The sequence below is a fragment of the Megascapheus bottae genome, chromosome 4, assembly GCF_031878675.1.
Source record: "Megascapheus bottae isolate mThoBot1 chromosome 4, mThoBot2.hap1, whole genome shotgun sequence".
Lineage (NCBI taxonomy): Eukaryota > Metazoa > Chordata > Mammalia > Rodentia > Geomyidae > Megascapheus > Megascapheus bottae.
Window position 1 is genome coordinate 12,251,803 of NC_143512.1, and position 14,591 is coordinate 12,266,393.

The window sequence follows — 14,591 nt, forward strand, 5'->3', positions numbered from 1 at the left end:
AATGAGTGACTCCTGTTTCCTTTTTGGGAGTTCATTTCATATGATCATCTGTTCATAGCTAATATGATTAGCCTCCTTTGGCCTCTGTATGTTAATGACTAGGTCCTATATAATTTATCATGTCCCCATTTTATTTATTTGTTTTGGTCATTCAGTGGATTTACTTTAGATTTACAGGCACATTCAAGTTAGCACAAATTAAAGAAACCATGGAGCCTATGTTTCTTTTGTTCTGACTTACTTCTCTTAATATATTTTCCAAGTCTTTTCATTTCCTGACAAATGGTACAATATTATTCTTTCTGATGGATAAGTAGAATTCTGTTATGTGTGTGTATATATATACACACAGATACGTCGTACATATATGTATCACATTTTCTTGATCACTCATCCACTGAGGTACATCTGGCTTGATTCCATATCTTAGCTATGGTAAACAATACTACAGTAAACATGGTTGTGTTGGTGGTTTTAATTTGGCCAGGTTTGTGACCCATTGGATAAATGCTCCAGAGTAGAATTGCTGGGTCATAGGGAAGCTCTATGTTTAATCTTTTAAGGAACCTCCATACAGCTTTCCAGTTTGTATTCCCACAAACAGTGTAATAGGGTTCTCTTTTGGAGAACCCTACCACCAGCATGTTATTATTAGTTTTCCTGAAAATGGCTATTTTAACTGGAATGAGGTGGAATCTCAATGCTGTTTTGATTTGAATTTCTTTTATGGCCAGAGATATTGAACACTTCTTATGGGACTACTAGCCATTCTCTTTTCCTTCTCTGAGAGCCCTTTGTCCATTTATTGGTTGGGTTGTTGTGTTTTTGAGGATTTATTTTTGGAGGGTTTAATTTTTTGAGCTCTAAGTATGTTTTGGATGAGTCCCTGGTTTGGAGTATAGCTAGTGAAGATTTTCTCCCATTCTTGCGTTTTCTATTTATCACAATAGCTATGTCCTTAGTTAGTCAGAAGCTCTTCAGTTTGATCTAATCCCGTGCATCCAGCCTTTTTTGATTTATTGTGATTCTGGATCTTTTTTAAGGAAGTTTCGAGCTGTGCCTAGAAGATTTAGAGTTTCTCCTAAATATCTCCTATAATATTTTCACAATATCTGGCCTTATATCGAGTTAGAGTTGATTATGGTACAAAGTGATATATGGTTAACTAGCTTTAGTTTTCTGCACATAGCCAATCTTAACAGCACCATTTGTTGAAGATGCTTTCTTTTTGTTGAAGATGCTCCCTTATCAAATATTAAGTGGCTATATGTTTGTGGACTTATTTCTGGGTCTTCTATTCTATTCCATTGTTCCTCGGGCCTATTCTTGTGCCAGTACCAAGCTGATTTTATTACTATGGCTTTGTAATAAAGACTGAAGTTTAGTATCCATATTCTGCCAGTGGTGTTCTTCCTGCTAAAGACTGTTTTTGCTATTTTGGATATTTTATTATTCCATATGAATTTTTGGATTGATTTCTCTATTTCCTTGAAGAAAGTTGTTGGGATTTCGATGGGTATTGCAATGAAATTGTAGATTGCTCTGAGCCAAACTGTCATTATTACTATGCTAATTCTTCCTAAACAGGAGCGTGAGAGGTTTTGCCATTTCCTTAGGTCTGCTTCAATATCTTTTTTTCAGAATTTTAAAGTTTTCACAACAAAGGTCCTTAACATCTTTGGTTAAGTTAATTCCTAAGTATTTTTGAGGTTGTTACAAATGATGTTGCTTCCCTAATTTCAGTATCACTCTTCTCATTGTTGGCATACAGGAAGGCTACTAATTTTTGTGGGTTGGTTTTATAACCCACTTGTTTACCAAGGTTTTGAATCAACTCAAGCAACTTGGGTGAGGAATCTATAGGGTTCTTTAAATACAGGATTATGTCATCAGCAAAGAGGAATATGTTTACTTTTCCCTTATTTGGATCACCTTAATATGTTTCTCTTGCCTTACTACTCTTACTAGGGAGTGTAGCACTATGTTGAAGAGGAGTGAAGAGAGTGGCCATCCTTGTCTTGTCCCTGATTTTAGAGGGAATGGTTTTAAATTTTCCCCACTGAGTGTAATTGTTCCAGAATTTTATTTTTGCCAGTCCTGGGCTTGAGCTCAGGGCCTGAGCACTGTCCTTGGACTTTCTCAAGGCTGGAGCTCTACCACTTGAGCCTCTGCACCAATTCTGGCTTTTTGCTATGTATGTGGCACCAAGGAATCGAACCTCGGTCTTCGCGCATGCTAGGCAAGCACTCTACCACTAGGCCAAACTCCCGGCCCCTGTTCCAGAATTTTTTATGGACAAATTTATCTCCAAGTATTGTGAAAAGTTAAAGCGAAAATAACTGTAGAATCCAACGATGGAAAAAATCACGTTTATCTTTTGCATATCTCTAATGCACATTTGGGAGCGTTCAGAAGCATGTCTCATAATGGTTTATAATTATTAATATGCTCTCCAAGAATTATTGGAATCACAATGACAGACTCAAAAATAAAGAATTGTGCCAGGTGCTCATGCCTGTAATCCTAGCTACTCAGGAAGCTGAGATCTGAAGATCAAGGTTCAAAGCCAGCCTGAGTATTAAAGTCCATGAAACTCTTATCTCCAATTAACCACCAGAAAACCGGAAATGGCACTATGGCTCAAAGTGGTAGAGCACTAGCCTTGTACTGAAGAGCTTGGAGACAGTGCCACAAGCCCCATGACCACAAAAATATATATATATATATATATATATACATATATATATATTTGTGTGTGTTGGTCATGGGGCTTGAACTTTCGGCCTGGGTATTGTCCCTCAGCTCTTCAGTTCAAGGCTACCCCCTACCCTTGTGCCACAGCCCCACTTCCCATTTTTCTAGTGGTTAATTGGAGATCAGAGTCCCAGGTTCTTTTAGTTCCCAGGCTGGCTTTGAACCTTGATCCTCAGATCTCAGCCTCCTGAATAGCTAGGGTTACAGGTGTGAGCCACCATGCCCAGTTAAATTTTTCTTAATAAAAATAATAATAGGCATGCAGACCTTCAGCCTGATTTTGGTTATGTTCTAGAATCCGGGTGCCAGTGAATGTGTATGGAGAGTCCCTTGCTGAATGCTAGTTTGTCGGGCATGTCATTTGAAATGTGATATAGGGATGTTAGTGAATTCTTTAATAAAAATAACAATAATAAAGAATTGTTGCTGGGTGCAGAAAATTTTTAAATAAAAATAATAATTGTCGCAGGGCACAGTGGCTCACACCTAGCTACTTAGGAGGCTGAGATCTGAGGATCAAAGTTCAAAGCCAGCCTGGGAACTAAAGAATGTGAGACTCTTATCTCCAATTAACCATTAGAAAAAGGGGATGTGGGGCTGAGGTTCAAGGATAGGGCAATAGCCTGGAGCTTAAGAGCTCAGGGACAACGCCCAGGCCCAGGGGTAGGGTGATAGCCTTGAGCTGAAGAGCTCAGGTACAGTGCCCAGGCCCAGAGTTCAAGCTCCATGACCAACAAAAAAAAAGAATCGTCTCAGCAAAGCAAAATGTACTTGTGCAAAAGAGTGTAGCATCAGCCAAAAATCTGGCAAGCACACAGAACAGGCAGGCTGTGACTCTATTTATCCCTGAAGTAGCAGACCTTGTCTGTCTGCTTAGATTGGCTGAGCTCAGGTTCACAATAGGTTTGTGACTGGCTAGTTTCAATAGAACAGAATGTATTTATATAAGGTGACTTCATACTCACACCTTGGGCTATTTCTGAAACAATCTGAGGTATATCTTAATTCAATCTAAGAAAAGAAACCAGTTTAAGACTAAACTTGATGTTTCAAAACTACTTCCTTATCCCAAATCAGAATGTGCTGTCAAAAAAAAACCTTTGGAAATGCTCTAAGAATAACACTGAACTATGTCTAGTCCCTACTCATGTGAGGAAAGCCTAAGCTTGCTAATGTTTTCCAAATCACTTTTTTTCAGCAATATTAAGAGAATGAATCCAGAGTTATAGGCATACTAGGCACAAACTCAACTACTTGGCCCATACATATAGCCCTTCTGCCATATATTTTGTTTCTCAGAAAGGGTCTCAATAACTTTGGAAGTTGGTTTAAACTTGAAATACCTCTGCCACCCAAGTAACAGGGGCTATATACATGCACCACAAACCAGGCTAGATTTTTGTCTTTTCTAAATTGGAACCTTCAGGAAATGCAGAGCTCCTCCTAATAGTTTTAACTTGTAATGCCATCATGTGTCAGAACTAAAAGCCTAAACTATACTGTACTTTTACTAATGAAATTGTCAAAATCTATTCATACTTACATCTACTTGCAGAATTCTTAGCTAATTACATATCTGCTTTTTAATTTGAGACTAGTGTTCCAAAGAACCTACAGCCCTGAATACAGTTATTACAAAACTTATAAAGGCAAAACCCACCTCAAGGCAGATGTCCCTTAGCAAGGGGACTAGCACAGAGTCTTTCACTGAAGTAAAGCAAGCTCTCTAGAGGAAACAATCAGGGGCAAGCCAGGACCAGTTGTCTAAAAGGAACAATCAAGGACAACCAAAGGCAAATATTCTCTGGAACAAAACTTGCCTGGAGCTAAACAACTCATGACACACCTGCAATTTAGAGTATCACCTCTATAGTGCTTAACAATCCATAACACAAATGCAGTTCAAACAAAGTCCTATATCACCACTAGAGTTCTGAAACTAGTGAAAATTTTCCATCTATTAAGATACCAAGGTGGAAATGAGAACAACATGGCATTAGTAGGGTTGAGTAAAGCTTGTTGCCTGTGGTTATAGCCTAAAAGGGTATCATAGGTAAAGCAACCATTATGGTGATTTTCACAGGCATTAGCAGGTGTTAAAAAGATACTTAAGAGCACAAATGAAGTGTCACAAAAGAGCATTAGAGGAGGTAAGGTTTGAACTAGGTTGAATTTTATTATACCAACTTAAATTCAAACCACTGAAATTATTTTCTATGGCAGATGCTTTATAGGGAATAGGATTTTTTCTTGATGGGCAGAAACCTCATTGCCCATGTGGGGTATAGTCTTCCCATCAACTAGTCACCAGCATGGAGTTCTGTAGAAAGTATTGAGGAATGGCAAGTGAACACCTAGGATGGGTTCTTCACCTTCACTTTAGTCTCTAGGCTTTTCATTTTATTCCCAGTGTTGATTTTTTCACTTGATGTCCTTTGTTTCCTCACATTGATTAGTTCATACTTTCCTTGATTTTTGTCTGACTAACATATCTTCCAAAACCCTATTAGACTGGTATATTATATACATACATAATACATATGTACATACATATATACATATATACATAATGTATATATACTTCTATATGTGCACATGCTTGATAAATTGTCTTCCCTAGGATACTATAAGCACTATTATATTAGTTATTCCATGAAACACAGAACTTAATTAAGACTTGCTGAACGACTCATTGTGCTGTGAGATTCTTTTTTTCTAACAAAACGAAGGATTTACCCAAGCATAATATAACATGTTTTAAACAAGAATATGAATTCTGGGATATTTTCTTAAATGAAGCAGACTACTCTTCTTCCTTTATTTTCCTCCTTTGATTGTGGAGCTTGAAGTGAGCTCTTTTGCTCAAGGATAGTGCTCTACCACTTTAATGCATTTTTGAGTGGTTAATTGGAGATAAGAATTTTATGGAGGCTTTTGTTCCAGGTCTACCTTTGAACCAGGATCCTCAGATCTCAGCCTCCTGAGTAGGGTGAGCCACAGGCACCCAGTTTTCATTTTTATTCCTACTCCTAATCTTTTTCTTTTTTTTCCAACAGAAATACAAGGTCTCTCTCTTTCCCCCTCCCTCCCCTCTGTCAGTGCTGGGATCAAATTCATGCATTCACATACGCTCTTCCCCTGCTTTCTTCTGTCTTAATTCCTATCGCCCATAGTTCACTGTTAGCCACACACACACACACACACACACACACACACACACACACATATACATATATATATATATATATATATATATATATATATATATATATATATGCTAAGACAGCCTTGGGAAAATATAAATTGCAAAAGAAACCAAACACTATCCTAACTCTGAAGTGTCTGATAGGGAAGAAAGCCATTAGTCTGATAATTCCACAAATCAATAGAAGATTTAAATTTGACTAAACACTACAAATTAGTGAGATAGTGGTTCTAACTGCAACTATAAAAACAAATTTTTATTTAGTCAGAGCAGTTGGGAAATTGCAAAGGCAAAGAAAGGCGAAAAATACAGAAAATAGTATTCCTTCAAAATATGAATGAATAGAATGCCCAGTGTAGTGCATTTCTCAGAACACAGAAATACTCTCTCACTTTCCCACCCCACCCAGGTTTTCAGTGCGGATGACATATCTTTTTAGATAAGGACACAGTACTTGGAGCCGGAAAATACATGTAGCTCCGTGAAATGTCAATTTTCAAACCTTGGAAAATCAGCTGTTTTAGTTAGTTAGCATCGTGCCCTTTTATTCAATGAAGCTTTTCGGATTAGCCTCAAAGACAACGGAGAAATAAAATGCTACCCTGCATTCAAATTTGAAAGGTCTTCAGTTCTCCCAGCTTGCAGCAACTAACTCAAGTGAGACGAGCTTCCGTTCTCGTTCGCGCAGATCTGACACATCTACTTTTGTTCACGCACTCGCAGCTCCAAGATCCCACCTCGTAAATCGCGTGAGCAGAAGCAAAACGCTGTACTCTAAGCAGGAAATCCTGGAATTCTCAGCCTACGGAACCTCTCTACCAAACCAACTTCCGTTTCCTCCGGATAGGACTGATTTTGCGGACGGTACCGGAAGTGCTTCCCACCGGAAGTTCCGTTCCCATATGATGAAAACACCGGCATGGCGATCGTTCTGCGCTTTCCCTGCCGTGCCAATCCCACGGCCTGTCGCCGTGCACGCTTAGCTGCTTTTTAATCATTTCTTTTTAAAATTAAACTGAAGGAAAATCGCGGCTGGAGAAGCGGGTTTTTTTAGTGCTCTTGGCGGAGGCGGAGTGTGTGTGTGCGCGCGCGCAAGGCGCTTGTGAAGGTTTTTGTAACCCCTCCTGAAGCTGGATCTCTGCGACCCGTGACAAGCCCCTGGGGTGGGACCCGGCGCGTCTTCTGAGCCGTCTCGCCCGCCAGTGTTCACTGGCTGGAACCGCAGCGCTTTGATTGGCGTTAACAAGGAAGGAATGCGTGGGGCTGAAGATAGGGCTCAGTGGTGTGGGGCCTGCGTGGCATGCGTGTAAGAAAGAAGTGAGAAATGTTTCCTTGTGGGAAATATTAAGCTTTCAAGATTTTTAAAACTCATTGCTTACATAAAGTATAAATTCAAACACTTTTCTGAATGGGATTAAAATACTGCCACGAAATTACTTCAGCAAGTTTAGTGTGTGTGTGTGTGTGCCTTACTTGAAAGCTACAGATGTTTTACCAGATATATGGCGTGGTCGTGCTAGTTAGACTTAAAAGGCATGTTAATTCCGCTTCTGTATATTACATGTGAGCGTTTCCTTTTATATTAAATAGCAAAGTAAGAACATCAGTTGTTATGAACTGGTGTTTGTAGCTTTTGCACAGGAAAAGACTAGAGAGTATTCTGGGTAGGTTGGACAGGTTGGAACACTTAAGAAAATTACACTGATTGGTTTAGGTTTTTCACAGAGAACTTTCAATGAAATTTATTTGCTAAACTGCCAATACAGAAAATGATTTTTACTAGGTGTAACCATCTTTCAAATTAGTTTGCACATGCCAGGTAAATAGTTCTTTTCTTTCCTCATTCTCTTTCATTTCCTCTTTCATTCTCTTTTGAACTCTGTCTGCCTCTCCCAGTTTTCTTGATACTACAAATTTAGTTCTTTCCATTTTTAACATAAGATAGGATCAAGGTGCCTGACCACAGAAAAAAATGCACAATTGTCTGTTAACTATGAGTGTAACCATGTACAAATGTGTTAAGGGAAAAAAATCTTTCCCAAACTGTAAACCAACAATGTCTCAATCAGGAAGTGATTTTATATACTAGACTGAGTTCACATACTAAAATGTGTGTATATTCGTTCGTAAAAGTGATGTTTAATAAAGAAAACTATTCAAATATAGGTTAAGTTGGATATTATGGTCTGAAGGTGTCATTCAAGTGAGTAAAGCATTAATTAGCTGTATGCAAGAAAGCTGATCAAGAGCTGAGCAAACTTGCTATACCCTCAAAAAAAAAAGAATTAGAAACTTAACAATCTTTGAGATTTTTGTCAATTTTTTGACAACCATAAGACATTTGGACTTTGGATTTTTTGAACAATTTAATACTCAGATGATAAGGTTAGTACAAGTATTCCAAATAAGAGAAACTGAAATCTGGAACACTTGCAATGCAAACATTTCAGATAAGGATACATATTTTTTTGCCAGTGGTGGTTTATGCCTCTTAAGTTTGAGGGTACCTTAAAACACAAAAATAGATAGCTACAATGTATTTATCCTTCCATGACTTTTGCCTTTTGTTTTGCATTTATCTTTAATTTATTAACTTTGGTGGTACTGGAGTTTGAACTCAGTGCAGGAGTTCAAACTGGGAGTTTGAACTCTCAGGCAGGCACTCTACCATTGAAGCATGCCCCCAGCTCTTGTCTACATAGGTTATTTTTTTTTACCAGTCCTGTAGCTTGAATTCAGGACCTGGGCACTGTCCTTGAGCTTTCTCAAGGATAGTACTACCACTTGAACCACAGCACCACTTCTGGCTTTTTCTGTATACGTGTACCAAGGAATCAAACCCAGTGCTTCATGTATGGTAGGCACGCACTCTACCACTAGGCCCCACTCATGGCTCTTCACTGGATATTTCGGAGATATGATCTCCCTTCCTGCCCATGTATGTACCTGGATCACAGTCCTCCTAATTGTTTCTTCCTATAGTAACTGGTATGGCAAATATATGCCACTATGCCCAGGTATTAGCTGAGAAGGGGTCTTTTGTGTATGACAACTGGACTTAAGTTATTATCTTGCTTGAATCAGCATCCCAATTAGCTAAAACCCCAGATTGTTTCAAAATTTATTAGGGTTGTAGATGTGGCTCAGTGGAAGAGCTCTTTGCCTAGCATGCATGAAGCTCTGGGTTCAATTCCTTAGTACCACACAAATAGAAAATGCCGGAAGTAAAGCTGTGGCTTAAGTGACAGAGTGCTGGCCTTGAGCAAAGAAGCCCTGAATTCAAGCCCTAGGACTGACATAAACATTGTTAGTTTTATGGGTATAATTCTTCCACTTACCTTCACAGTCTTATTTTGAGTAATAATTGTAAAAAAAAATACTGTTTTCTTTTCCCTTTCTTTCCTCATCAATGTCCATTTCCTAGGCATAGTGACTTGAGCATCAGGCCCAACATAATACTGGAAACAATGACCTCAAGACACTGTTGACCTCAAAGTTCAATATGTAGTCTGGAGGCAATGTCTATTTTCTCTGGCCTTTGTAGGCCTGCAATATACTAAGAGCTTCAGAAATCATTTGGCACTGGGCTTTCAACAATCTTTCATGAAAAAGACAGATCCATCCTAGATCCTGGCTGTAAGCAGTGACTGTAAATTTTATTCTTCATTTTCCTTAGAGGATATTTTATTCTTTTATTTCAAGTTCTGGGACTGAACTAAGGGCCTATGTGCTGTCCCTCGGGTTCTTTTGCTCAAGGCTATTGCTCTGCACTTGAGCTATAGCACCACTTCCTGCTTTTTATGAGTAGTTTATTGGAGACAAGAGTCTCCTGGACTTTTCTGCTTGGGCTTTGAAATGTGACTGTCAGATCTCAGCCTCCTGAATTTAGGATTACAGGTGTGAGCCACCTGAAGCTGGCTCATTTTATTCTTTTTTTTTTTTTACCAGTCCTGGTACTTGAAAGGAGGGCCTGTGGACTATCCCTGAGCTGCCTTTTGTTCAAGACCAGCACTCTACCACTTAAACCTCAGCATAAACTTCCAGCTTTTTCTTCATTTTATTCTTAACAAATAACAGCCAAACTAATAGCTGCTAATGCCAGCTCTGAAATCCAGTGTTTCATCACTACCCACCATTTTCAACCTCTGTTATATGTCTCATTTTACATTATTTAACCTTTTTTTTCCAATATATCATTTGCGTTTGTATGTGCCAGTTGTGGAGCCTGAACTCAGGGCTCCAGACTCTTGCTACACTATATTTTGGTTATAGCTGATACTTACCATTTGAACCATGACTCCAGTTCTAGCTTTTTGCTGGCTAATTGATTATAAGATCCATGAATTTATCTACCACGGGTGATTTTGAATTAGGATTCTTGGCTTCCAGAATAGCTCAGAATAGCTCATGAGACATGATATCTATATCTATCATTTCTGTGTTAAAGTGGTGGCATGGTACATAGAAGCTACAACTTACTTCACCAACTTGACCAGAGAATCCTTAGTTGTTCACTTGTTAGTATTGGGTTTTAATGATATATAAACAATCAATATCCAAATTTTATTATTAAAAAGTAGTAACATTGCCTGGCACTGGTGGCTTACACCTGTAGTCTTAGCTATTCAAGAGGTTGAGATCTGAGGATCATGGTTTGAAGCCAGCCCAGGTAGGAAAGTCCATGAAACTCTTACCTCTAATTAACCATCAGAAAATCAGAAATGGCACTGTGGCTCAAAGTGGTAGATCACTAACCTTGAGCAAAAGGGCTCAGGGATATTGCCCAGGCCTGAGTTCAAGCCCTGTGACTGACAAAAAATAATGAATAATTTGGAAATGAATCAAACTTTCAGTTGAAGAGTGGATATACTTTCAAATATTGAACTCTACAGAAAGTAGATGTTTATATTAGAAAATAATATATGGATTAAATATTCTACAACTGTAATGATTTCAATTATAAAAATAAAACAACAAAAATACATTTGCCAGTGATAAACTAGTATATTTTATTTACTTTTAGGTAAATTACATAACACCAGATAGCAGAATTCCATTTCTTATATAATATATATGTATGTTTAATTTCAACATGTACATCTATTTTATATATATTTCTATTATATCTTATAAATATATAAAACATATTCATAATAAATTTTAAGTTTTGCAATTCAATATTTAACTATTCTATATCTGTGATTAAAATTTTCAATCATGTCAATACATTTACCTTTGAAATTCAAATGTTTATCATAAGACTTAAGATTAAAGAAATTAATGCTTTCTTACCATATAAGATTAAAAATGCTAACTTTGATTTTAGTCTTAAAATCTGCTCATCTCAGCTAAGAGGTTTTGCTGAACAAAAAAATAAGTTATAACATTGGATTCTAAGCCAAATAACAAGTATCCATGAGGTCATATATAAAGAACTTATTGGGCAAATGTGAGTTATTCTTCATTGTAGAAGAATTTTATTAACTAACATAAAAGGAGTCAAGAAAATAGAATATTAGAATATTACAGTATCAATTGCTTATGAAAACACACAGAGGAGAGTACTGAAATTAGTTTAAGTAGAACATGACATTTGCACAGCTTCAAAGTATTGCTCCAAGCATTCAACACTAGTAGAAATACTAATAACATTGATGCTATTAAGGTGATGTTATTAAGGTGGTAACCTTGAGCTGAAGAGCTCAGGGACCGTGCTCAGGCCCAGAGTCCAAGCACCACAACAGATTTAAAAGAAAAGAGAGAGATGGGGGGTGCAAAGACGGAAGGTGGGAGGGAGAGAAATAAAAAGCCCCAAGTTCAAACCCCAAGACCTACCAAAAAAGGGAAAAAATAAATATAGAGCTATACATGACAAAGTAAATGGTAATTGAACCAATTATCTTAAGCCAGTAAGTTTTTGTTGTTTTTGTTTTTGCCAGTTCTAGGAGCTAAGTACTGTCCCTGAACCTCTTTGCACTTTACCACTTAAGCTACAAGCCATTTCCTGCTTTTTTTAAGTAGTTTTTTGGAGATAAGAGTCCCAGGAACTTTCTTGCCCTGGCTTGCTTCAGACTGCAATCACCACATCTCAGCTCCTGAAAAACTAGGATTACAGACATGAGCCACCCATTCCTGAAAATAATCTTTAAAATATCTATCATCATGACTTTTTTCTATACGTTATTTAAGCCCCTATTTAAACTCTGAATAAAAAAGAAAACATATTGTTTAACATTTGGGGGGAGTATTCACCATAACATTATGACAGAAACCTGTAATCTCAGATAGTATACAAATGACTCACATTCAGTGAATTGAAATAGAGATGTCTTATTTTGTGATTATTAGGTACAACTTGTATTTTGAATTTGAAGTCTAGATAAAAATTATATAGGCATTTAACTCATGATTCCTCAAATCTGAAATCAGTAACAAAATATTCATTGTCCAATGCAAAAATAAAAAGCTAACAGGAGATTCTAACAGTATGATTTCTCACAAAATCACACATTTTAATTTGTGAAATAGTTTCCTTTATAAGAATATTATTTTTATCATTTTCATGTTAAGATGTTATTTCCTTTATGAAATAATAATAGTATAAAATTATAAAGTTTAAGGTAATGTACAAAATTTAAAAATTGACAATTGTTATCTCCACTGTGTGTGTGTTTCTCTGTGTGTGCAAACTTCACTGCTGTTTGACATTTATAGCCAGGGTCATTGATCTATACCCTTTTTCTTTATCCTTTAATTAAACCAGATTGTACTGATTATGCATGTATCAGTGGATATTATGAGAAGTAGGCCGGATTAAGTGGAATAATACCTTCATGAGCAAGTGCAAGACTCTGAGTTCAAACCCCCATCCCATCAAAGAAAATGGAAAAAAATAGCAATTTCTAGATAGAAGGTTTATGTTGTTGCATGGTTAGAAACTGTGAAAGGCACTGGATTCAATACCTTTCACCAAAAAAATTAAAATACCAATAAAGGGCCAGGCACTGTGGCTCACACTTGTATTCCTAACTACTCAGGAGGCTGACATCTGAGGATCAAGGTTCAAAGTCAGCCAGCACAAAAGGACCTAAGACTCTTATCTCCAATTAACTTCTAGAAAATGGCAAGTGAGATTGGCTCAAGGGAAGGGTGGTAGCCTTGAGCTGAAATGCTCAGGGACAATGCTCAGGCTCAGGGGTAGGGCGATAGCCTTAAGCTGAAGAGCTCAGGGACAGTACCCAGGCCGAGTTCAAGTCCCATGACCCACAAAAAATACTAAGAAAATGATAGCTTATAGTTAGTTATGTTTTACTAAATGATTACTACTAAAAGTTAATTCTAAGTCAGGTGCAAACGGCTTATACCAGTAATCCTAGCCACTCAGGAGGCTAAGATCTGAGTATTATGGTTCCAAGCCAGCCCAGTCAGTAAAGTCCCCATGAGACTCGTATCTCCAATTAACCATCCAAAAATCAGAAATAGAGCTGTGGCTGAAAGTGGTAGAGCACTAGCCTTGAGTGTAAAAGCTCAGGGGTAGCTCTCAAGTGATTACAATTCTACCTTAATCATCTCCATTAAAAAATGATTTAGGACTAAATTGTGTTCCTGGTTATCTACCATTAGGTATCAGTAATAAATCCAAGAATGAAATATACCTCAATAAATGTGATGTGGTATATTTAAGAAGTTTTTAAAGACGTACTGTCTATTTTTACAATTCTAGCTGCAAATATGCCTTCCTATATGAGAGAAGAGGGCTGAGGATGTAAATCCACACAAATGTACAAAAAAAGACACATTAACTTAAACCTTATTGAAAACAATCTTGATTTTTCAAAGCAGTTAGAATTTGTAACATTCTTGTAATTTGCTGTATTATAAAATACATTATTTTAAATTCTTCCGGGTTTTAAAGCTAAAATAGCTTATGAAGGCAAATAATGATGGTTCAAAAAAGGGTAATGTATTTTCCTATTTCATCTTATAAAAGATTGACTAGGAAGGTCATTTTATTTTTCTCTCTCTCACATCATTACTTCAGAACACTCAGAGGACTAAGAGTCTTTTACTTTATTTCATTTTTTGTAGTGTGTGCTGGCCTTGGAACATGAATTTTTGGCTTTGCTCTTGCGCTTCTTTGCTCAAGGCTATCACTTGAGCCACAGCGCCACTTCCACCTTTTTTTAATTGTGATTTAAAAAAAAGACTCCTGGACTTTCCTACTTGGGATAGCTTTGAACTGGGACTCTCAGATCTCCACCTCTCAAGTAGCTGGGATTGCAGGCATGAGCCATTTGGTGCCTGGTTTAGGACTAGATTTCTTTTTTTCTGGTCAGTCTTGGGACGTGAACTCTGGGCCTGAGCATTGTCTCTGAGTTCTTCAGATCAAGGCTACTGCTCCAACATTTTGAGCCACAGCACTCCTTCCAGTTTTCTGGTGGTTAATTGGAGATAAGAGGCTCACGGACTTTAGTGCCTAGGCTGGCTTTGAACACGATTCTCAGGTCTCAGCCTCCTGAGTAGCTAGAATTCCAGGCATGAGCCACCCACATAGATTAAGACTAAGAGTTTTAATGACCAAATCTGATATTACCTAAAAATTTCTCCTGTCTTAAAGCCATTTAATTGGAAT